The 25,274-nt window shown below is 38.8% G+C and overlaps 1 pseudogene; it reads left to right on the top strand.

Annotated features, from left to right (window-relative positions):
• The window catches only part of LOC119522346, a 140,049-nt pseudogene extending 116,436 nt beyond the window's left edge, over nt 1-23,613 (top strand).
• The last annotated feature ends 1,661 nt before the right edge of the window (nt 23,614-25,274 follow it).

Genomic DNA, 25,274 nt, shown 5'->3' with positions numbered 1-25,274 from the left:
AAAATTCACTAATTTTAGAGTATACATTTCAGTGGTTTTTAGTATAGTCACAGATGTGTGCAACCATTACCACTATCTTATTCCAGAACATTTTCAGCACCACAAAAAGCATTATGGGAGTCTCAGAAGGACAAGAAAGAGAGAAAGGGGTGGAAGAAATAGTCAAAGAAATAATGACAGAAAAGTTCCCAAACTTAGCAAAAGATGTGAATATGCACATCCAAGAAGCCAAGAGAACACCAAACAGGATAAAGTTGAAGAAAAATACACCCCATCACATGCTGATCAAAATGTCAAATATAAAGGATAAGGAAAGAGTTCTGAAACATGCAAGAAAAAAGCAATGTGCTATGTACAAGGGAGTCTCAATTAGATTAAGTTCTGATTTCTCATCAGAAACCATGGAAACAAGTAGGCAGTAGGTTGAAATACTTAACCAACTGAAAGAAAAAAAATGCCCACCAAGATTTTTGTTCCAATGAAATTTACTTTCAAAAATAAGGAAGAGATTAAGACACTCCCAGATGAACAAAAGCTGAGGGAGTTCATCACCAATAGATCTGCCCTAAAAGCAATGCTAAAGGGAGTTCTTCAGAAAAAGGAAAGGACTCTAGACAGTGGTTCAAGGTGGAATAAAGAAGTAAAGACCTCCAGTAAAGGTAACCATTTGTGCAGTTATAAATGCCAGTACCACTGTATTGTATTTTTTTTGGTATGTAACTCCACTTCTTAATTCTTACAGGTTCCAAATGCAAATGCATTAAAATGTCTAAATGTTTTAGACATACAATGTACAAAGATATAATTTGTAACAAGGACAAAAAAGGTGGGAGGATGGACAGGTATAGGAACAGTGTGTGTGTTTGCTGTTGAAGTCAAGTTGATATCAAACCAAATATGACTGTTATAGATTTAGCATGTAAAATTTTAACCCAATGGTAGCCACAAGGAAAATATATGAAAAATATAGCCAGATACAAATGAGAAGGAACTTAATATGCTACAATACAAAAAAAATCAAATAATTATGAAAGTAGGTATTAACAGAAGAATTGAGAGACAAAAAAGATATGAGACTTACAAAGACTAAATAGCAAAATGGCAGAAGGAACTCCTGCATTATCAGTAGTGATTTTAAACATAAATATAAGCTCTCCAGTCAAAGGCAGAAATTGGCAGAATGGATAAAAAATCATGACCCAAGTATATGCTGTCTACAAGAGACTCACCTAAAAGACATAAGTTGGTTGAAAGTGAAAGGATGGGAAAAAAATATTCCTTGAAAGTAATAACCAAATGAGACCCAGGTAGCTATACTACAATCTGATAAAATAGCCTTTAGGTAAAAAAACAGCTGTGAGGGACATTATATACTGACAAAGGAATCAAGTCAAAAAGAATACTTAAGCAACCACTTCCAAAGACAGTGTGGAGGTCCCTCAGGGAGCTAAGTATAGATTTGCCATATGACCTAGCTATTCCATTGCTAGGTATATACTCAAAGGAACTGAAAGTTAAGACACAAATGGACATTTGTAAACTGGTGTTTATTGCGGCATTATTCACGATTGCTAAGAGATGGAAGCAGCCCAAATGTCCATCAACAGATGAGAGTATAAACAAACTGGTATATATACATGATGGAATATTATGCAGCTGTAAGACAGAACAAAGACAGGGAACATATAATAAGGTGGATGAACCTTGAGGACATTATGTTGAGTGAAGTTAGCCAGAAACAAAAGGACAAATACTGTATGGTGTCACTAATATTAACTAACATTAAGGAGCATACTTTGAAGGTTAAAAGCTGATAACACAGGCTACCAGGAGACAGAAAGAGGGTACAGATTGGGCATTTGATGCTGAAGAACTACAGAATGTTCAGCAGGATTGATTGTATAGATCAAGAAATAGCATAATACTGTGTGAAGGTAGCACAATATTGTAAGTACACTGAACAAAGATGTCTGTGAGTAAAGCTGAAAGAGGTGGGATAGGAGAATGTATGACACCAGAGGTAAAGATAGATGATAAAGACTGGGACTGTATAACTTGGCAAAAGCTGGAGTGGTCATTGACTGTTGATAAATGTACAAATATAAAAATGTTTTTACATGTGAGAGAACAAATGAATGTCAACCATGCAGAGTGTTGAAATAGGGATGGTATTTGGGAAAAAACATAATCAAAGCAAACTGGAGTCTATGGTCAACAGTAACATTGTAATATGCTTCCATTAAATGTAACAAAGGCAACACACCAAAGTTAAATGTGTATGAGAGGGGGGTATAAGGGAAGGATATGGGATTCTTGGAAGTGGCGTTGTTTTCTGTCCTTACTATTATATTGTATTGTATGACATTTTATTTTTCTTTTTATTATCTTTTTTATTATTCACACACAAAAAAACTTTTTAATAGCAATCAATATGTTCAGGTGCTGACTGTGGTGATAAATGTACAACTATATGATGACACCATGAACAACTGACTGTACATTGTGGATAATTGTATGATATGTGAATATAAAATTGTAGGAAAAAATATAAATATGGGTAAAATTACTGGAGAAAACATGGAGAGAGGAATGTATCCATTTACCGTTGATAAGGAGGCAGAATGGTGTAGCGTTTCTGGAGGTCAGTGTGTGGTTCCACAAGAAGCTAAGTATGTGGGGGCCATAAGGTCCTACAACCTCATTATGGGTCTGCACTTGGAAGATCTGAGAGCAGGGACATGAATGGACATTTGCACACTGGTGTTTACGGAGGCAGTATTCATGATTTGCAATGGGTGGAGGTGGCCTAAGGGTACATAGACTGAGGAACAGAGTGGTGAACTGTGGTGTATGCATATGATGGAATAATGAGCAACTACGAGAAGGAGTGATGCTGTGAGACATGCAACGAGGTGAATGGATCCTGTAGACAGCATTTTGAGTGAAGTACCCCAGAAACCAAGGCAAACACAATAATGCCTCACCAATATGGACTAACTACAATGTGTAAACTCAGAATTGAGTCTTAGAGCACAGTCTAACAGGGAAATGCTTATTATTGTGTCCAAGAGTCTCCCTGAGTGCCTCTTTATTGCTCGGATATGGCCCTCTGTCGCTAACTAAGCCAACTCGGCGGGTGATCTTGCTGTCCTCCCCGCTACGTGGGACCTGACTCCCAGGGGTTTAAATCTCCCCAGCAATGCAGGAAATGACTCCCGGGGATAAAATCTGGACCCGGCATCGTGGGATTGAGAACATCTTCTTGACCAAAATGGGGATGTGAAATGAAATGAAATAAAGCTTCAGTGGCTGAGAGATCGCAAATGGAGTGGAGAGGTCACTCTGGTGGACATTCTTATACACTATATAGATAACACTTTTTAAGTTTTAATGTATTGGAATACCTAGAAGTAAATACCTGAAACTACTAAACCCCACTCCAATGGCCTTGATCTTGAAGACAATTGTATAACAATATAGTTTACAAGGGATGACAGTGTGATTGTGGAAACCTTGTGGATTGCACTCCCTTTATCCAGGGTATGTATGGATGAGTAGAAGAAAGGGAACAAAGACTGAATGAAAAATAGGGTGCGTAGAGGGTAATGATTTGGGTGCTTTTTTTACTTTTATTTTTTATTCTGATTCTGATTCTTTCTGGTGTAAGGAAAATGTTCAAAAACAGATTGGGGTGATGAAGGCATAACTATATGATGGTACTGTGAACAGTTGATTGTACACCATGGATGATTTTATGGTACGTGAATGTATCTCAATAAAATTGAATTTAATTAAAAAAAGAATACTTAATTATAAATATATATGCACCTGAAAGCAGAGCCCAAAAGCAAATACTGAGATAATTGAAGGGAGAAATTGATGGTTCTACATTAATAATAGGAGACTTTAACATACTACTATCAATAATGGATGGACCATCTAGACAGAAGATCAATAGGAAATGAAACAATTGAGCAATATTCTGAACAGCTAGACCTAACAGATACATATATAGGACACTTCACCTAACAACTGTAGAATATACATTCTTCTCAAGTGCACATAAATCATTCTCCAGGATAGACCACACCTTAGGTTACAAAACAAGTCTTGGTAAATTAAAAAATACTGAAATCACACAATGTGTCTTCTCTGATTACAATGGAATGATGCTTGAAATAACAGAAGGAGAAATGGAAAATTAACAAACATGTAGAAATGAAACAATGTAAACTTAAACAACCAATGAGTTAAGGAGGCTATTACAAGGAAAATTAGGAAATATCTTGAGGTGAATGAAAATGACAATACAAAATACCAAAAATATGGGTTTCAGCAAAGGCAGTTCTTAGAAGGAAATTTATAGCTCTGAATGTTTACATTGAAAAAAGAAGAGATCATCTAAGCTCATGGTGTGACTGCCAACTTTGGTGCTTCTTGCCTCACAGACTCAGGTTTGGGGTCCAGCTGAGGCAATCATTAAAGCCTGGAAGAGGCAGTTCTGCCTGGGAAGCCAGCCCCTCAGTACAATGATGCTGCCACCCCAAGGATCTTCAGGGCCTGGGCTGAAGGGCTACAGAGACCACGCTCCCCTTGCAGCACAGGCCTGTTTCCCAGAAGTCCTTGGCATTCATATTTGCTATAGAAGGAGCTTTATTGGCTGGAATGAAGTACTTCAAGCAAGAAAAGACAGAAAAGTTGGAGAAGAAATGGAAGAGAAGGCTAGGAAAGCTTGGAAGACTATTTTTCCTCACAATTCATATTGGAGAGCCTGAAACTGACAAAGACTACCTAGTCCAGTGGGTATTGATTTATTTTTATTTCAGCCATTGCCCTCACACCTGTCCAGAAAAACTAGAAAAAATGACTGAAGTTGTGTGTGTGGTTTGGAGCTGTTATGTACCCCAGAAAATGCAATGTTCTTTTAATGCATTCCTCTGTGTGCAGACCTATTTCAGGTGGGACCTTTTGATTAGGTTATTTCAGTTAAGGCATTGACCCAAGGTAGGTCTTAATCCTTTTACTGGAGTCCTTTATAAAAGAAAGGAAATTCAGAAAAGTACCAAATGAAGTTTAGAAAAAAGCCCTGGAGAATCTGGGGAAAAAAACACACCCACAAACTAATCCTAAACCAAGTAGAAGAAAAGAAATAACAAGGATTAAAGCAGAAATAAGTGACATCAAGAACAAAAAACAATAGGATAAATAACACAAAAAGTTGGTTCTTTGAGAAGATCAACAAGATTGACAAGCCCCTAGCTAGACTGACAACATCAAAAAGAGAGAAGACCCCATATAAACAAAATAATGAATGAGTAAGGTGACATTACTGCGGATCCTGAAGAAATTAAAAAAATTATAAGAGGATACAATGAAAAACTGTATGCCAACAAACTTGATAATATAGAGGAAATGGACAATTTCCTGGAAACATATGAATAACCTATAGTGACCAGAGAAGAACTAGAAGACCTCACCCAACCAATCACAAGCAAAGAGATCCAATCAGTCATGAAAAATCTTCCCACAAATAAATGCCCAGGGCCAGATGGCTTCACAGGGGAATTCTACCAAACTTTCCAAAAATTACTACCAATCTTACTTAAACTCTTTCAAAACATCACAGAAAATGGAACACTACCTCATTTTCTGAAGCGAAAATCACTCTAATACCAAAACAAGATAAAGATGCTACAAAAAAGGAATAATACAGGCCAATCTCCCTAATGAATACGGATGCCAAAATTCTCAACAAAATGCTTGCAAACTGAATCCAAAGGCACATTAAAGAAAATCATACACCATGACCAAGTGGGGTTCATTCCAGGCATGCAAGGATGGTTCAACATAAGAAAAGCAATCAATGCAATACAACACATTAACAAATCAAAAAAGAAAAACCAAAAGATCAACTCAATAGATGCTGAAAAGATGTTTGACAAAACCCAGCATCCTTTTTTGATAAAAACACTTCAAAAGGTAGGAATTGAAGGAAACTTCCTCAATATGATGAAGGGTATATATGAAAAACTCACAGACAGCATAGTACTCAATGGTCAGAGACTTAAAGCCTTCCCTCTAAGATCAGGAAAGAGACAAGGATACCCACTGTCACCACCATTACTCAACATTGTGGTAGAATTTCTAGCCAGAGAAATTCATCAAGATGTAGAAATAAAAGGCATCCAAATTGGAAAGGAAAAAGTAAAAATGTCATTATTTGCAAATGATATGATCTTACATTTGGAAAATCCTGAGAAATCAACAACAAAGCTACTTGAGCTAATAAAAAAATTAGCAAAGTAGCGGTGTGCTGGTTTAAATGTATTATGTCCCCCAAACTCCATTATCTTTGATGTAATCTTGTGTGGGCAGATGTATCAGTGTTGATTAGATTGTAACTCTTTGAGTGTTTCCCTGGAGATGTGCCCCACCAAACTGTGGGTGATGACTCTGACTGGATAATTTCCCCACCAATTCAGGGTGGGTCTAAATTAAATCACTGGAGCCATATAAATGAGCTGACAAACAGAAGGAACTCAGTGGAGCTGAGAGTGACATTTTGAAGAGGGACATTTTGAGGAATGCACAGAAGCTGAGAGAGTAGCTGCAGATGAGAGACAGTTTGAAGATGGCTGTTGAAAGCAGACTCTTGCTCTGGAGAAGCTAAGAGAGGACAAACATCCCAAGAGCAACTGAGAGTGACATTTTTGAGGAACTGCAGCCTAGAGAGGAACATCCTGGGAGAAAGCCATTTTGAAACCAGAACTTTGGAGCAGACGCCAGCCACTTACTTTCCCAGCTATCAGAGGTTTTCCGGACACCATTGGCCATCCTCCAGTGAAGGTACTCGATTGCTGATGTGTTACCTTGGACACTTCATGGCCTTAAGACTATAACTGTGTAACCAAATAAACCCCCTTTTATAAAAGCCAATCCATCTCTGGTGTTTCGCATTCCAGCAGCATTAGCAAACTAGAACAAGCAGGATACAAGATTAATGCACGTAAGTCAGCAATGTTCCTATACACTAGAAATACCCTAACTGAAGAGACATTCAAGAAAAAGATACCATTCTCAATAGCAACTAAAAAAATCAAGTACCTACAAATGAACTTAACCAAGGATGGAAAAGACCTATACATAGAAAAGTATATAACTTTACTAAAAGAAAGGCAGCCTACACAATGGGAGGCAATATTTGGAAACCACACATCTGATAAGGGTTTAATATCCAGAAAATATAAGGAGATCAAACAACTGAACAAAAGAAAGACAAACAACCCAATTAAAAATGGGCAAAAGACATGGAAAGACACTTCTGAAGAGGAAATACAAATGGCTCATAAACATATGAAAAGATGCAAAAGATCACTGGCTATTGGGGAAATGCAATTCAAAACCACAATGAGATATCAACTCACACATTCAGAACAGCTATTTTTCAAGAAAACAGAAAATTACAAGTGCTGGAGAGGATGTGGAGAAAGAGGCATACTTATCCAATGTTGATGGGAATTTAGAATGGTGTAGCCACTCTGGAAGACAAGTGTGGTGGTTCCTCAGGAAGCTAAGTATAGAATTGCCATATGAATCCAGCAATTCCATTGCTAGGTATATACTCAGAGGAACTGAAAGCTAAGCTGCAAATGGACTTTTTTAAACCAATGTTTATAGCAGCATTATTCATGATTGTAAAGAGATGAAAACAGCCCAAACATCCATTAACAGATGAGTGGATAAACAAACTGTGGTATATACACATGATGGAATATTATGCTACTGTAAGACAAAACAAAGTCACAGAACATATAACAATGTGGGTGAACCTTGAGAACATTACGTTGAGCAAAGCTAGCCAGAAACAAAAGGACAAATACTGTATGGTCTCACTAATAAGACCTAACATTAATGAGCAAACTTTGAGAGTTAAAGCTGAGAATATGCGTTATCAGGAGATAGAAAGGGTAGAGATCAGGCATTTGATGCTGAAGGAGGATAAAATGTTCAACAGGATTGATTGTACAGATCCAGAAATTGATAGCATAATACTGTGTGGTGGTAGCACAATATTGTAAGTACACTGAACAAAGACGTCTGTGAATAAAGCTGAAAGAGGTATGCAAGGGGCAAGTATGACACCAGAAGGAAAGATAGATGATGAAGACTGGGACTGTATAACTTAGTGAAACCTAACATGGTCAATGATGGTGATTAAAAGTAAAAATATAAAAATGTTGTTATATGTGATAGAACAAATGAATGTCAAATTTGCAAGGCACTGAAAAAATAATGGTATGGGGGAAAATATAATGAAAGCAAACTAGAGTCTCTGGTTAACAGTATTGTAATATGCTTCCATTAAATGAAATTAAGGCAAAATACCAACGCTAAATGTCTATGATAGGGAGATATAAGGGAGGGATATGGGATTCTTGGTAGTGGAGTTGTTGTATGACTTTATTATTATATGTATCAAGGCATTTTTATTTTTTCATCTTTTCTGTTTATTCTTTTTTTAAAATAATTTGGAGTAATGAATATGTTCAAGTACTGATTGTGGTGATGAATGCACAAGTATATGATGATGCTGTGAACAATTCATTGTACACTGTGGATTATTGTATGGTACATGAATATATCTTTATAAAATTGCAGGGAAAATTATAAACAGGAGGATACAAGTGCTGGAGAATACACTGAGAGAAGGATGTACTATTGGTGGGGAAGTAGAATGATATAGCCTACTTGGAGGACAGTGTGGTGGTTTCACAAGAAGCTATGTATGAGGGTGCAATAAGGTCCTGCAACCTCTTTATGTAGTATATATTGGAATATCTGAGAGCAGGGACATGAATGGACATTTGCACACTGGTGTTTATGAAAGCAGTATTTATGATTTGCAATGGATGGAGGTGGTCTAAGGGTACATCGTCTGATGAGCAGAATGGAGAATACTGAGCAGCGGCAAGAAGGAATGAAGCTGTGAGACATCTAACTAGGTGAATGGTTATTGAGGTAGGATTTAGAGTGAAATATGCCATAAATGAAGACAAACATTCTAATGCCTCATTAATATGGACTAACAATAATGTGTAAACTCTGAGATTTGAATTTTTGATCCCAGTTTATTAGGAGAATGCTTATTGCAATGTCCTTAGAGTGTAAGCTCTTAGAGCAGTCGCATCTATTTCTGAGTTCTAATGGTTATCTCCAAATTCTGAGATGCTGAGCTCTTTGTGTATAACCTGGTCAGTCTATGGAACTTTGGGAATCTGTGTGACACCTGAACCTCAGAGCTAAAGTTTGGCAGCTATGAATGTCAGTACTTCCTCATACAGCAACTGTTAAAAAAAGCTGAAGAAGAGTTCAGACTTCAGTTAGAGATATGAATTACCAAGGCAAATCAGGCCAAAGTGTAAAGGATGATTTTGACTGTGTTTTAAAACTTCAACTTCTGTGTTAGACCATGGGAAGTGATGTTTATTTGCTGCCAAATTGATATTTTCTGCAGCCAACTAAATAATTTAAGTCATACAATCAGTTTATTCAAACATCATAATTACCTAGAACTTTGACTAGGATATGAAATGTGATAGGTTTCTACAGGTTACTGTGGAACCCTGATACATACCAAAATAATTTAGGCAGATAATAAAAATATATTTGCAGAATGCCTCTGGGGAACTGGGAAAAATACAGAAATGTTAGACTTTCCACCTGGGTTATTACTCATATTCTCACAAACATTGAATACAAACAATTTAATAGGATGGCCCTCGATCTTAGGTGTGCCTTTATGAAGCTTCTTACTGCAAAGGATAGGCTAACCCTACTTATGATTGTGCATAAGCATTTCCCCCAGCGAATCTCTTTGTTGCTCAGATATGCTCCCCCCTCTCTAAGCCAACTCAATAGGGGAACTCACTGCTCTCCCCCCTACATGGGATATGACTCCCTGGGGTGTAAATATCCCTGGCAATGTGACACATGACTCCTGAGGACAAGTCTGGATGCAGCATTGTGGGATTGAGAAAATCTTCTTGACCCAAAGTGGGAAGTGAAATGAACCAAAATAAAGTTTCAGTGGCTGAGAGATTTCAAATGGAGTTGAGAGTTCATTCTGGAGGACGTTCTTATGTGCTATATATTTTTACTGTATTGGAATAGCTAAAAGGAAATACCTGAAACTGTTAAACTGCAGCCCACTAGCCTTGATTCTTAAGATGACTGAATAACTATATAGCTTACATGTATGACTGTGTGATTATGAAAATCTTGCAGCTCACACTCCCTTTATCCAGTGTATGGACAGTTGAGTAGAAAAACTGGGACAAAGACTAAATGAAGAATAGGGTGGAATGGGGGGGGGGGAGATGGAATACTTTTGATGTTCTTTTTTTACTTTTATTTTAATTCCTATTTTTATTTTTTTGTAGTAAAGAAAATGTTCAAAAATGGATTGGGATGATGAATACACAACTATATGATGGTACTGTAAACAGTTCACTGTACACCATGGATGATTGTATAGTATGTGAATATATCTCATGAAACTGAATTTTTAAAAATGAGAGTTTAAAATATTTTCAAAAGAAACAGGAACTGAGTGAGAATGTGCACAAGAGACCAGCTCTACAAGAAATTCTAAAGGAATGCTACAGGCAGATAGGAAAATACAGGAGAGAGAGGTTTGGAGAAGACCATAGAAATGAAGATTATCAGTAAGGATAAAATCAGAAGGAAAAAAAGATATGTCACATGAAAACTGAAAGACAACATGGTAAAAGAAATTAAGAAAGTACTGCCTTTACAGTAATAACATTAAATGTTAATGGATTAAACTCCCCAATAAAAGGACAGAGTGGCAGAATGGAATAAAAAGCAGGGCCCATCTATATGCTGTGCACAAGAAACACACTTTAAACCCAAGGATGAAAATAGGTTTAAGTTGAAAGGCTGAAATATATATTTCACACAAACAACAACCAGAGAAGAGTGAAGGTAGCTGTAGTAATATCAGACAAATAGGACTTCAAATGTAAAGCAATTAAAAGAGACACAGAAGTACACTATGTATTAATAAAAGGGAAAATTCATCAAGAAGACATAACAATCATAAATATTTATGCACTGAGACAGAGTGCCCCAAAATACATGAGGCAAACACTGATATCACTACAGGGAGAAGTAGACATCTTTATAATAATTGTTGGAGTCTTCAACACACCACTCTCATCAGTAGATAGACCTCTAGACAGAGAATTAATAAGGAAACAGATTTTCAACAGTGTGATAAATGAACTAGACTCAGCATTTACAGAACATTGCACCCACAAACAGCAGAATACACATTTTTCTCAAGTGCACATGGATCATTCTCAAGGACAGACCACATGTTGGGACAGAAAGCAAGTCTCAATAAATTTAAAAAGACCAAAATTACACAAAACACTTTCTCATACCGTAATGGAATGAAGCTGGAAATCAATAATGGTCAGAAGGATGGAAAATTCACAAATATGTGGAGGCAAACAACACACTCCTAAGCAACCAGTGCATCAAGGAAGAAATTACAAGAAAAATCAGTAAATATCTCAAGGCAAATGAAAATGAAAACACCACACATCAAAACTTATGGGTTACAGCAAAGGCAATGCTAAGATGGAAATTTACTGCCATAAATGCCTACATTAACAAATAAAAAGAGCAAAGTAGAGGACTTAAATGCTCACCTGGAGGAACTAGAGAAAGAACAGCAAACTAAACACAAAGCAAACAGAAGGAAAGAAATAACAAAGATTAGAGCAGAAATAAATGAAATTGAGAACAGGAAAACAGTAGAGAGAATCAACAAAATGTGAAGCTGGTTCTTTGAGAAAATTAATAATATTGAGGGACACTCAGCTAGGCTGATAATGGGAAAAAGGAGGATGCAAATAAATAAAATCAGAAATGAGATGGGAGACACAACTACTGTCCCTGAAGGGATAAAAGAGCTAGCAAGGAGATACTGTGAGCAACTATATTCCAACAAACTAGACAACTTAGATGAAATGGAAAACTTCCTAGAAAAGCATGAACAACCAACACTGACTTGAAAAGAAACAGAAGACCTCAAAAAACCAACCAAAAATAAAGAGATTTAATCAGTCATCAAAAAAACTCCCAAAAAGAAATGTTTAGGACCAGATAGCTTCACACGTGCATTCGATCAAGAATTAAAGAATTAGTACCAATCCTGCTCAAACTCTTCAAAAAAATTGAAGAGGAGGGAAAGCTACCTAACTCATTCTATGAAGCCAACATTATCCTAATACCAAAGCCAGACAAAGATACAACAAAAAAAGAAAATTACATGCAAATCACTTTAATGAATATAGATGCAAAAATCCTCAACAAAATGCTTCAAATTGAATCCAGCAGCACATTAAAAGAATTATAAACCATGACCAAGTGGGTTTTATTCAAGGCATGCAATGCTGGCTCAACAAAAGAAAATCAATTAATGTAATATACAACATCAATAAATCATAGGGGAAAGATGACATGATCATCTCTATTGATGAGAAAAACATTTGACAAAATTTAACATCCTTTACTTAATGCAATTTTATTGAGATATATTCAAATACCACACAATCATCCAAAGTGTACAATCAATTGTTCAGTGTATCATCATATAATTGTGGATGAATCACCACAATCAATTTTTAATTCAATTTTATTGAGATATATTCACATACCCTACAATCATCCAAAGTGTACAATTGTTTACAGTACCATCATAGAGTTGTGCACTCATCACCCCAATTTATTTTTTGAACATTTTCCTTGTACCAGAAAAAGTGAGAATAAGAAAAAAAAATAAAAGTAAAAAGGAACACCCAAAACATCTCCTCCCACACTATTTTTTCATTTAGTTTTTTTTGTCCCCATTTGTCTACTCATCCACCCATACACTGGATAAAGGGAGTGTGATCCACAAGGCTTTCAGAATCACACTGTCACCCCTTGTAAGCTACACTGCTATACAATCATCTTCAAGAATCAAGGCTACTGGGTTGCAGTTTGATAGTTTCATGTATTTACTTCTAGCTATTCCAATGCATTAAAACCTAACAAGGGTTATCTATATAGTGCACAAGAGTGCCCACCAGAGTGACCTCTCGATTTCATATGGAATCTCTCAGCCACTGAAACTTTATTTTGTTTCATTTAACATCTTCCTTTTGGCCAAGAAGATGGTCTCAATCCTACAATGTCAGGTCCAGATTCATCCCCCAGTGTCATATCCTGCATTGTCAGGGAGTTTTGCATCCCTGGGAGTCAGGACCCATATAGGGGGGAGTGTGGTGAGTTCACCTTCCAAGTTGGCTTAGCCAGAAAGAGAGGGTCACACCTGATAACAAAGAGGTACTCAGGGAAGACTCTTAGGCACAAATATGAGCAGGTTTAGCCTCTCCTTTGCAGTAATGAGCTTCATAAGGGCAAGTCCCATGATGGAGGGCTCAGCACATCAAATCTCCAGTCCTCAATGTTTGTGGGAACATCAGCAACAATCCAGGTGAGGAAGCTCAACACCTCTGCATTTTCCCCCAGCTCCTCGGCGGGGGTTGGGGGTGGTGGGGGGAGGGGTGGATCTGCATATATATTTTTATTCTCTGTCCAAATTACTTTGGGATGTGTCACTATTTCACACTAACTTATGAAAACCTGCATGGTCTTACTTCCTATTAAAAGTTCCCTGTAATTATGATATTTGAACAAACTGCATGAGTTGAATTGTTTAGGAAATATAGATCTTGCATGAACTAGACGTCTCTTCCCTTGGTCTCACATGGAATTTGAAGTTTTAAAATGCAGTCAAGTAACCATAATCAATTTTTGAAGACTTCCATTACTCCAAAAAACAAAATAAAAATAAGAATAAAAATAAAAGTAAAAGTAAAAAATAACACCCCAATATCCCATAACCCTGTCCACTCCTTTTATTAACTTAATTTTTGTCCCCATTTTTCTACTCATGTGCCCATACACTGGATAATGGGACTGCGAGCTACAAGGCTTTTACAATTACATGGTCACACTGCATTAGCTATATAGTTATACAATCGTTTGCAAGGGTCAAGGCTACTGGATTATGTTTCAAGAATTTCAGGTATTCCCTTCTAGCTAATCTAATACCCTAAAATCTGAAAAAGATTTCTACATAATGCGTAAGAATAACTCCAGAATGACACCACAACTCAATTTGAAATCTCTCAGTCACTGAACCTTTATTTTGTTGCATTTCTCTTCCCCCTTTAGGACAAGAAGGCTTTCTCAAATCCATGATGCTTGGTCACAGCTCATCCATAGTCCCAGCTATCCCACATTGCCAGGGAGATTTACACTTCAGAGGGTAACGTCCCATGTATTAGTTAGGGTTCTTTAGGGAAGCAGAACCAGCAAGATAAACCTGTAAATATAAGATTTTATAAAAGTGCCTTACTCAAATGTGGGATGCATGAGTACAAATTCTGTACATCAGGCAGTGAGCTGGCAAATCCAATGAGGTCATTTGATGAACTCCTCAGGAGATGCTGGCTAGCCAAAGAAGCAAAGCTTCTTTCTCTTTCTACCTTAAAAGTTTTCAACCAATTGGATTAAATCCAGCCAATTGAATTCTCTCATTGAGGAAGACACACCCTTCATTGATGTAATCAGTCACAGGTGCAGTTAACTGATGATTTAATAAACCAGCTTCTGGTTTATTTACCAGCCACAAATGCCCTTGCAGATGGTTAGGCCAGAGCTTGCTTGAGCAGACATCTGGACAAGATCACCTGGCCAAGCTGACACATAAACCTAACCATAACAGTCCACCCCTTGTCAACTTGGCAGTTATGCACATCACCTTAAACCATACTTAATCCATAAATAGAGCACAATAACGTACATATATTCCACCTAACAATACCAAGTTGTCCTGGGTACAACCGGAAATGCACTAAATGTCTTGAGTAGGAGGAAGTCCTTGGATAACATTGACTCTTAAACTTTATTTCCTATAACTTAAATACTGCAAAATGAACAATATAGATTATGTCATATGATAAGGGGATAACATAGAGAAGAAAACAGATATGTGATTTATGAACAAATACAAATATACTCATAACAAAACAAGGAGAATATATTCATGCCATCATAGTCCTTGTTTCTATAACTTGTCATGTCATCATAGTTCATATTTATCACTACCTTCTTCCACTATCCATTCCATGTTCCCTTTTCCCTCAGCAAATTCTTCAGCTGGCTGTGGTCCTCTGCCTGCTGAGGTGACCCAAACCTTCATACCTGAGGTTTCTGGACCATTCATCACTCTGCCTGGATTGGGTTGTTGCCATTTCCCATTGACTTTAATCACAGGTCATGTAGTACTAACAGATGCTCTAGGGGATCTCAGGTAATCCAGGGAAACTCAGCTTTACTAAAATTTTGTTTAGTTGCAGTGTTATTTCCTCTTGATAGTCAGGATCAATAACCCCAAGTACAGTAATCCCCTTCCTTGCCTGTTGATTCAGCAGCATGAGAAGCCCAAAGTGGCCAGAGGGCAGTCTTAACTTCCAGATCAATGAAATGATTGTTGTGTCTCCTGGTGGAAGCACTCCTCCTTTTGGAAATAAGGCTTGTAGATCAGCAGAGCTTAAGGTTGCAGGGACAGGAAGCAAAATTTTCCTAGTGAATCTCTAGGAGTGTTAGTGAGTGTTGCCACTCCCATTTCCACCCCTTGATTCCAAGACCCATGAATCCTAGCTATGAGAGAAACAGCACCCTAGAGTGGACACTGACTCAGAACATACACATCTTCCTGGGAAACACTGTCCCTGCCCTGGAAGTTATTGCCACCTAGTTGGCACTGTAATAGAGTCTTCAAAAGGCCAGTCCACCATTCTATCAACCAAGCTGCCTCTGGATGATGGGGAACATGGTAAGACCAGAGAAATTCATAAGTATGTTACAATTCCCTCATATCATTTGCTGTGAAGTGGGTTCTTTGGTCAGAAGCAATGCTGTGTGGAATACCATGACAGTGGACAAGGCATTCTGTAAATCCAAAGATTGTAGATTTGACAGAAGCATTGCATACAGAAAAGGCAAACCCATATCCAGGATATCTGTCTATTCCAGTGAGAACAAATCACTGCCTCTTCCATGATGGAAGTGGTCCAGTGTAATCAGCCTGCCACCAGGTAGCAGGCTGAACACCTTGGGGAATGGTGCCACATCAGGGAATGAGTGTGGGTCTCTGCTTCTGGCAGATTGGTCACTCAGCAGTGGCTGTGGCCAGGAAGGCCTTGGTGAGTGGAAATCCATTGCTGAGCCCATACATAACCTCCATCCCTACCACCATGACCACTTTGTTCATGAGCCCATTGGGCAATGTTAGGAGTGTCTGGGGAAAGAGGCTGAATGGAATCCACTGAGCAGGTCATCTTATCCATTTCATTATTAAAATCTTCCTCTGCAGAAGTCACCCTCTGGTGAGCATTCACATGGGACACAAATGTCTTTAAGTTTTTTGCCCACTCAGAAATGTATATCCACATAACTTTTCCTCAGACTTCTTTGTCACCAATTTTCCAATCATGTTCCTTCCAAGTCCCTGACCATCCAGCCAAATCATTAAAAATGGCCTATGGATCAGTATACATACACACCTCTGGCCAGTTCTTCTTCCAAGGAAAATGAATTACCAGGTGCACTGCATGAAGTTCTGCCCACTAGGAGGATTTCCCCTCACCACTGTCCTTCAGGGAAGTCCCAGAAAGGGGCTGCTGTGCTGCAGCTGTCCACTTTCAGGTGGTACCTGCATATCATGCAGAACCATCTGTAATACTCTTCCTCAGTCAACTGACTGTAAGGAACTCCCCAGGAGGCCATAGCTGTGGGTTTGGAAAGAGAAGGTAATGTGGCAGGACCATGGACATTTGGGCCTCTTCCTCATGTAACTTACTTGTGCCTTCAGGACCCATTGAAGTCCTATCTTGTATATGCCATTTCCATTTTATGATTGAGTGCTGCTTTGCACACCCAACTTTATGGTTTGGCAGGTCAGATAGGTAATCAGGTCTCATGGTAACTTGGTAACACATGGTTAAGTGTTCTGTCTCTATCAAGGCCAAATAGCAGGTCAAAATCTGTTTCTCAAAAGGAGAGTAATTACCTGCAGATGATGGTAAAGCTTTACTTCAAAATCCTAAGGGCCTGCAATGTGATTCTCCTAAAGGAGCTAGTCAAAGGCTCCAAACAGCATCTATATTTGCCACCAACACTTCCAGCAACATTGGATCAGTTGAATCATATGATCCAAGTGGCATAACAACTTGCACAGCATCCTCAGCCTGTCAAAGAACCTCACCTTTTTTGGTCTCCGCTAAAAACTAAAAGCTTTTCTGATCACTCAGTAAATGGGTCAGAGTAGCACAACCAAATGAGGAATATGTTGTCTCCAAAATCCAAAGAGGCCAACTAACAATTGTGCCTCTTTTTTTGGTTGTAGGAGGGACCAGATGCAACAGCTTATCCTTCACCATAGAAAGGATGTCTCAACAGGCCCCAAACCACTAGACATCTAGAAATTTTACTGGGGTGGAAGGCCCCTGTGTTTTTGTTGGATTTACCTCTCATCCTCTGACACACAAATGCCTTGCCAACAAATCTAGAGTAGTTCCTACTTCTTGATCACTAGGCCCAATCAACATGATATCATCAATATAATGGACCAGTGTGATGTCTTGTGATAGGGAGAAATGATCAAGATCCCTGTGGGCAATATTATGACATAGCACTGGAGAGTTGACATACCCTTGAGGTAGGATAGTGAAGGTATACTTCTGGTCCTGCCAGCTGAATGCAAAATGTTTCTGGTGGTCCTTACTAACAGCTATTGAGAAAAAAAGCATTTGCTAGATCAACAGCTGCATACCAGGTACAAGGGGATGTGATTATTTGCTCAAGCAATGCTACAACATCTGAAACAGCAGCTGCAATTGAAGTCACCACCTGATTAAACTTATGATAATCCACTGTCATCCTCCAAGACCCATCTGTTTTCTGCAAATGTCAAATAGTAGAGTTGAATGGGGATGTGGTGGGAATCACCACCCCTGCATCCTTCAAGTCCTTAAGAGTGGCATTAATCATTGCAATCCCTCCAGGAATCTGGTATTTCTTCTGGTTTACTATTTTGCTAGTCAGGGGCAGTTCTAGTGTTTTCTACTTTGCCTTTCCTACCATAATAGCCCTCACTCCATGAGTCAGGAACTAGTGTGGAGATCCTGCCAGTTGCTAAGTATGTTTATTCCAGTTATGCATTCTGAAACTGGGGAAATAACCACAGAGTGGATCCATGGACCAACTGGACCCACTGTGAGATGGACCTAAACTAAAACCCCATCAACCACCTGACCTCCATAAACTCCTACTCTGACTGGTGGACCAGAGTGAAGTTTTGTGTCTCCTGGAATTAATGTCACTTCTGAGTGTCTAATAATCCCCCAAATATATGATCATTTCCTTTTCCTCAATGCACATTTACCCTGATAAAATCCACAAGTCCCTCTAGGGAAGGCTGGCAGGAAGATTAACAGTATAAATTTTTGGCAGTATAACAGGGTCCTTCCCAAGGGTACCTGGTCTTCAAGGGGCTCTGGGTTTGTAAACTGTCTCAAGTCTTGGAATTGATTAAGGGGCAGTAACTCTCTATTTTTGTAATTCAAAGTGGACTTTTGTTCACTTGACCTAGAATTCTTCTGCATATACAGATCAAATAAGTATTTAGTAGACTACCCACGTATTTTACTTCTAGGTACTCCATGATCTATTAGCCAATGCCATAAGTCTCTGCAAGTCAGATTATTTTGACTGCTGCTTTGAGCCTATTTTCCACTATGGTAGCCATGCCCACCTTGTCTTTGGTGATTAACTGCTGCCATGTGGCTTCTGCCACCTTGGGATCCAAGTATCTCCATTGTGTTTAAGGATTGCAGATCAGTGACAGCAGTTCCCACAGCAATGTATGATCTACAGAGAAAGGTGACTACAGAGCTCTTCAGGGATGATGGAGCTAGTCTCACAAATTTATTCCTCACAGTCCTGGTAAATGATGTGTCCTCTGGACATTCCAGGGGTGTGTGAGCAGGTCTTCCATGATAAATCCACACAAACATTCCAACCTCTCTGTCTTTGAATCCCCTCCTCTGCATTATACCAGTGTAGCTCTGGCATTTTTTAGTCAGGTAATGTTGGCTACCTTTTGATCCATGTGTTAGCCAACCACCCAAACTGTTAACACCTTTTCTAACCCCTCAAGCTACAACATTGAATGCAGAATCTCTAAGTGGCCCATATAAATAAATTCAGCCTTATCCAACTTTATATTCCTTCCATAATTATTCCACACCATTAATTTCCTTTTCCACATATATTCCTCTGATTTCTTTCTATATGAATTAAAAACTCATGCAGTTCTTTTGGAGAATAAAGTACTTCATCATGGGTCATCCTGTGTACCTCACCATTTGGAGCCTGTTGAAACTTTAGTCTAGTTATAGGTCTTGAAGAAAAGAGTTGTTGTGGGGGTAGGTCATGAAAAGAATTAGAAGTATCCCTCAAGCCAATTACCTCAGGACATTCCATTGCAGTTTCATCACATGAAAGAGGATTAATCTCTCCAGACAGAAGAGTGAGGGCTTCTTCCTCATGTGAGTTGATTATAGGTTCAGCAGGCACTGAAGGGTTAATCTATTTAGGTGGAGGTTGGCTGGCAGGCTTCTCAGGGCAGACTGGAGGTTGGGAAGCTTTTTCCTCAAAACAGTCTGGAGGTTGGGTAGCTGACTCCTCAGGGCTGACTGTAGGAGGTGGGGCTGTTTCCTCAGGACAGACAACTACAGGTATGTCTAGCAAAGACAGCAAAATCCAGGTTCCAATGTCCTCACTGCCATTATTATCAATCCATATGCCCCTATCCCTAGTTTCAGGATCCCATTCTTCTACAATCAATGCCTTTAATTTAACAGCAGTCACCCTGTGAGTTTGAGATTTTAGTTTATGTTGTAAATCTACTACTTGCATAATGAAACTCTGGGTCTCTTTTTCAGAAATCTCAAGTCTGTAGCCACAGGAAATAAGATTTTCTTTCAAGGCACACATAGAAACTTTTACGTCTGTCATACAGCATTTTAGTTTCAAATTTGAAGTTTTGCTTGTCCATTTCTCTTATAACTTTATACAAGTGTGTCTAAGAGCAACTAGTCAGCATCATTATACCTCTTAACTCCAAAACTCTTTTAAGTTGTCAAAAACACTGTCACCCAGAGCCTTGCTTCATACAACAGTATGATTAGGAGAATCAAATGGGGATATTTTGCATATCTCCATTGCCAATTCACACAATGGTCTGTCAGTGCCATCTTGATTATTGGAAATGGTATCATTAGTGCCTTTGAATTTAATCACAGTAGAAAACCAATTGTAAAAACCCATTTTAAGATTCTGTTTCTCAAAAACCACTCCATCTCTGGTACCAAACAATATTAGTTAGGGTTCTCTAGCAAAACAGAACCAACAAGAGATATCTGTAAATGTAAGATTTTATAAAAGTGTCTCACACAAATGTGGGGATGCATGAGTCCAAATACCATAACATAGGATGTGTGAGTCCAAATTCCATAGGGCAGGCAGCGAACTGGCCACTCCAATGAAGGTGTTTGATGAACTCCTCAGGAGACACTGACTAGCCAAAGAAGAAGTGAATTTTCTCTCTTTCTCCCTTAAAAGTCTTCAACTAATTGGATTAAATCCAGCTGATTGAATTCTCTCATTGTGGAAGACATGCCCTTTGTTGATGTAATCAGTCTCAGGTGCAGTTAATTGAGTAATGATTTACTAATCCAGCCTTCTGGTTTATTAATCAGCTACAAATGCCCTTGCAGTAACAAGCCCATGCTTGCTTGAATAGACACCTGGGCACCATCACATGGCCAAGTTGACACATAAACCTAAACATCTCATCCCACATAAGTGAGAGGGCAGTGAGTCCACCTGCTGATTTGGGTTAGAAAGAGAGACCACATCTGAGCAATAAGGAGTTTATCTGAGTTTGAGCCTTAGGCACAATTATAAGTAGGTTTCTCCTGTCCTTTGCAATAACAAGCTTCATAAAAGCAAGCCCCAGATTGAAGACTTGGCCTTCTAAATTTGTAGTCCACAATGCTTGTGAGAATATCAGGAATTCCACAGGTGGTGAAGTTTAATATTTCCACATTTCTTCCCTGTCCTACAAGGGGTCTTTGCAAATAATTTTTATTCTCTGCTCAAATTACTGTGGGATATATTTGGGCTTCACATTAACCTGTACAAACCAACCAGATCTCACTTGGTGTTCAAGGTTCTATATAATCATGGTGTTTGAATAAACTGATGATAGAAATTAAATTACAGAGTGTGCTACCAAAAATATTGATCTTGCCCCAAATAAGCATCTCTTCCTTTGGTCTTACATGGAAGTTTAAGTTTTAAAATGCAGTCAGTATCATCCTTTACCCTTTAGACAGATTTACCTTAGTCCTAACCAAGTCAATTTCATTCATCTCTAATTGAAGTCTGATTTCTTTTTCAGCTTCTTTAACAGTTGCTGTATGCAGTAATACTGACATTTATAGCTGCCAAACTCTGGCTCTGACTCTTAGGTGTCATAATGATATCTGAGGTTCCATGAACTGACCAGGTTACACACAAAGAGCTCAGCATCTCAGAATTTATAAATAACCATTACAACACGGGAATAGATGAAACTGCTGTAAGAGCTTACATTCTAGGAATCTTTATCATAAGCCTTCCCATTACAACCTGTGCTCTCAGATTCGATTTTCAGTTTGCACATTATAGTTAGTCCATATTAGTGAGGCATTGCAATGTTTTTTTGTTGTTGTTTGTTTGTTTGTTTCTGGCTTATTTCAGTCAACATATTGTCCTCAAGTTCCATTCTTCTTGTTGTATGTCTCACAGCTTCATTCCTTCTTGCAGTGACTCAATCTTCTATTGTATGTATACACCACAGTTCATCCTTCTGTTTATCAATGTACCCTTAGGTCCACTCAATCCATTGCAAATCATGAATACTGCCACCATAAACACCACTGTGCAAATGACCTTGGTTAAATTTATTCCTAAATAATTGATTTTTTTGGTTGCTATTAAAAATGGAATTTTATTTTTCATTTCCTCCTCATATTGCTCATTATCAGCGTATGGAAACACTACTGATATTTGCAAGTTGATCTTGAAACTTGCCACTTTGCTGTATTCATTTATTAGTTCTAGTGGCTTTGCTGTAGATTTTTCTGGATTTTCTATACATAGTATCATATCATTGGCAAACAGTGAAGTTACTTCCTTTCCAATTTGGGTGCTTTTTATTTCTTTATCTTGCCTAATTACTCTTGCTAGCATTTTTAGCACAATGTTGAATAACATTGGTTACAATGGGCATCCTTGTCTTGTTCCTGTTCTTACAGGGAAAAGTTTTAGTCTTTCCCCATTGAGTATTATTTTAGCTGTGGGTTTTTCATATATTGCCTTTATCATATTAAGGAAGGTACCTTCTATCCCTATCCTTTTGATTGTTTTCATGAAGAAACAATGTTGAAGCAGAGCCAGTCTGTCTCAGCTGGAGCAGCCAAGTTTATCTCTACCCTCATTTTGTGACCCACAGCCTCCACTGAAACTCCATAGCTCCAGCTAAGAAAGGCAGCAGTTGGATAATCAAGACCAATTCTTTGAGGAGCCAGAAGATTGCCTCCTTTCTCAAGGAATTTGAGTTCAAAGTGCAAATGTGATCGAAGCAAATTCAGTCAGACAGGCAGAATCTTCTCAAGGAGATAGACAACCTGTACAACACTGAGATCCTGTGGCTCTCCAAGGTGCTGCATGAGATGAACTGGCTGGACTACTTTGCCCTTGGAGAAAACAAGCAGGCCTTGGAAGAGGTAGCAACAGCTGACCTAGATATCACAGAAATAAACAAACTAACTGCAGAAGCTATTCAGATTCCCCTGAAATCTGTCAGAACACAAAAAGCAATACAAGTGGTGAAATGATAGTGGAAGAACAAGAAGAAAATAAAAATATGAATCCTCAAACTGCAAGAGTCAGGTGTCCTCCAACCAAGAAGAGAACCCATTCCATACAAGGAAAAGGCAAAAACAAAAGGTCAAGCCACTGGAACACTGTTACCCCAGTTGTGGGCCAACTGGAGTTGTCTATGGTGAAATCAACTTCAGGCCTGACACCCAGGTTTGATTCAAGGGTCTTCAAGACCCCAGGCCTGTGAACTCCAGCAGCCAGGAGCAGATTTACAATATCTCAATGAATGGCCGCCCCCTCACCAACAGCAAAGAAATTTTCCTTACTGTGCCAGTGGGAGGCAGAGAGAGTGTGTGATTATTGGCCAGTAACTTGTAGAAAATCAGTATCACACAGCTGGATCCAGAGGCCTTTGGAAGTATTAAGAAGCTCTCTAGCCATCTTGCCCAGATCTGCAGCAGCATACAGACTCACAAATGAGGCTACCATTCCATGAAGCCAAACCTGACCGGATGGACTTTCAACAGGTACTTCTCGGACCCTGAAGAGACTTCTTCCTTTCAGGCTTATTGTTTGTTTGAGTGTGAAGTTTGACAGCAGGGAGCAGGGTTCCCAGGATTCTTCTTGGGAAATTTAGAAAGGAGGAACGGGAGGCACACTAGTTCCCCCATCAGTTAAAGCTTTACTACTGCTTTTAGCCTCATATCTCCCAACCCAGGTGACCCTAGACACTGCTTGTTGCAACTTCCTTTTGTTCTCTCAGCCAGATTCTCCTTCCTGCTCTCAGAGTTGCCTTCTGACTCCTGTAACTCATCATCCTCTTTGCCCTGCCCCACCTCCAGTTGAGGTGGTGTGGAAGAACCACATGTTCTTGAGAGGACTGCCTACTCACTCTCATCAGAGAACCGTCTGCACCTAGCACTTCTGTGCATGCTTGAGACTAGGAGACTTAGGCTTGAAGTGAGAGTCATGGGCCATGAGAGGACAGCTGGGAGGAGGTGCACAAATCAGGCCAGGGCAGAATAGAAAGTATCACAGCAGTGACCCCAGTAGTACACCTCCCCCATCCCATGCTCCTCCCTTCTTTTTCTATGTTGGATACTAAATGCTGCTATGGAATCTTTAACATGCCATGCCCAGTAGTTCTTTTAAAGCTGGCCTGTGGGACAATGTTTTGTTTTTATCCCTGTTTACTAAAGCCCCAAAATTAGTTTGGAGGCAACTTCCATGTTTTGCTCCTCTACCTCAGTTGTTAGTGGGAATTTGCATCAGGGAATTTCAGAGCTCAATTAGTCTAGAATTTTTATGTGACTAGCTGCAGAGTATTTCTAAACTATCCATGGTCCAGTGGTCCTTGACACCAGAGAGAACACCTCTTTTCTGGGGCTTTTGGGGGGAGCAGGTGTAACTTGTCTGGTGCCCTCATTCCATGTATTTTGTCAGTGCTCTGAGCATGGACTAGTTACACAGCAGTCAGCAGTGTGGTTCATGCTCCAGCCAAGATCTCTTTCCCAAAGAATAATGGGATGTGTTCCAAGAATATGGGAACTGAGAGCCCCCTATGCCCAGGCTTGTGGGTACATAGTTTTCTCATTGTTGTGTTTTATATCGTTTTGCTAAGTGACCATTCTAGTAATCCAGTCCTGTTCAAGTTGTTTCAACTTGTATTATTCTCCCTTTCCTGAGACTTTTGTACATATTGTTTTCCTGAATAATGGTATCTTTAAGCTGATTGGTTTTAATCAGAGCTACTGAAAGTACCTGTTTTCAATAAATTTTGGGGTTTTATCAAGAAAAAAAGAAACAATGTTGAATTTTCATGTGCCTATTCTGCATCAATTAAGATGATCCTGTGGTTTTTCTCCTTTGAATTATTTAGGTGGTGTATTACATTAATTAAATTTCTTGTGTTAAACCACCCTTGCATGCCAGAATGCATCCTACTGGTTCATGGCATATAATTCTTTTAATGTGCTGCTGAATTCAATTTGTGAGTATTTTTTTGAGGATTTTGCATCTATATTCATTAAAGATATTGGTCTATAATTTTCTTTTCTTGTACTATCTTTGCCTGGTTTTGGTATTAGAATGGTGTTGGCTTCATAAAATGAGTTAGGCAGCTTTCCCTCTGTTCAATTTTT

This window comes from Choloepus didactylus, chromosome X (genome assembly GCF_015220235.1).
Source record: "Choloepus didactylus isolate mChoDid1 chromosome X, mChoDid1.pri, whole genome shotgun sequence".
NCBI classification, from domain to species: domain Eukaryota; kingdom Metazoa; phylum Chordata; class Mammalia; order Pilosa; family Megalonychidae; genus Choloepus; species Choloepus didactylus.
This window is presented reverse-complemented; position numbering and strand designations above follow the sequence as displayed.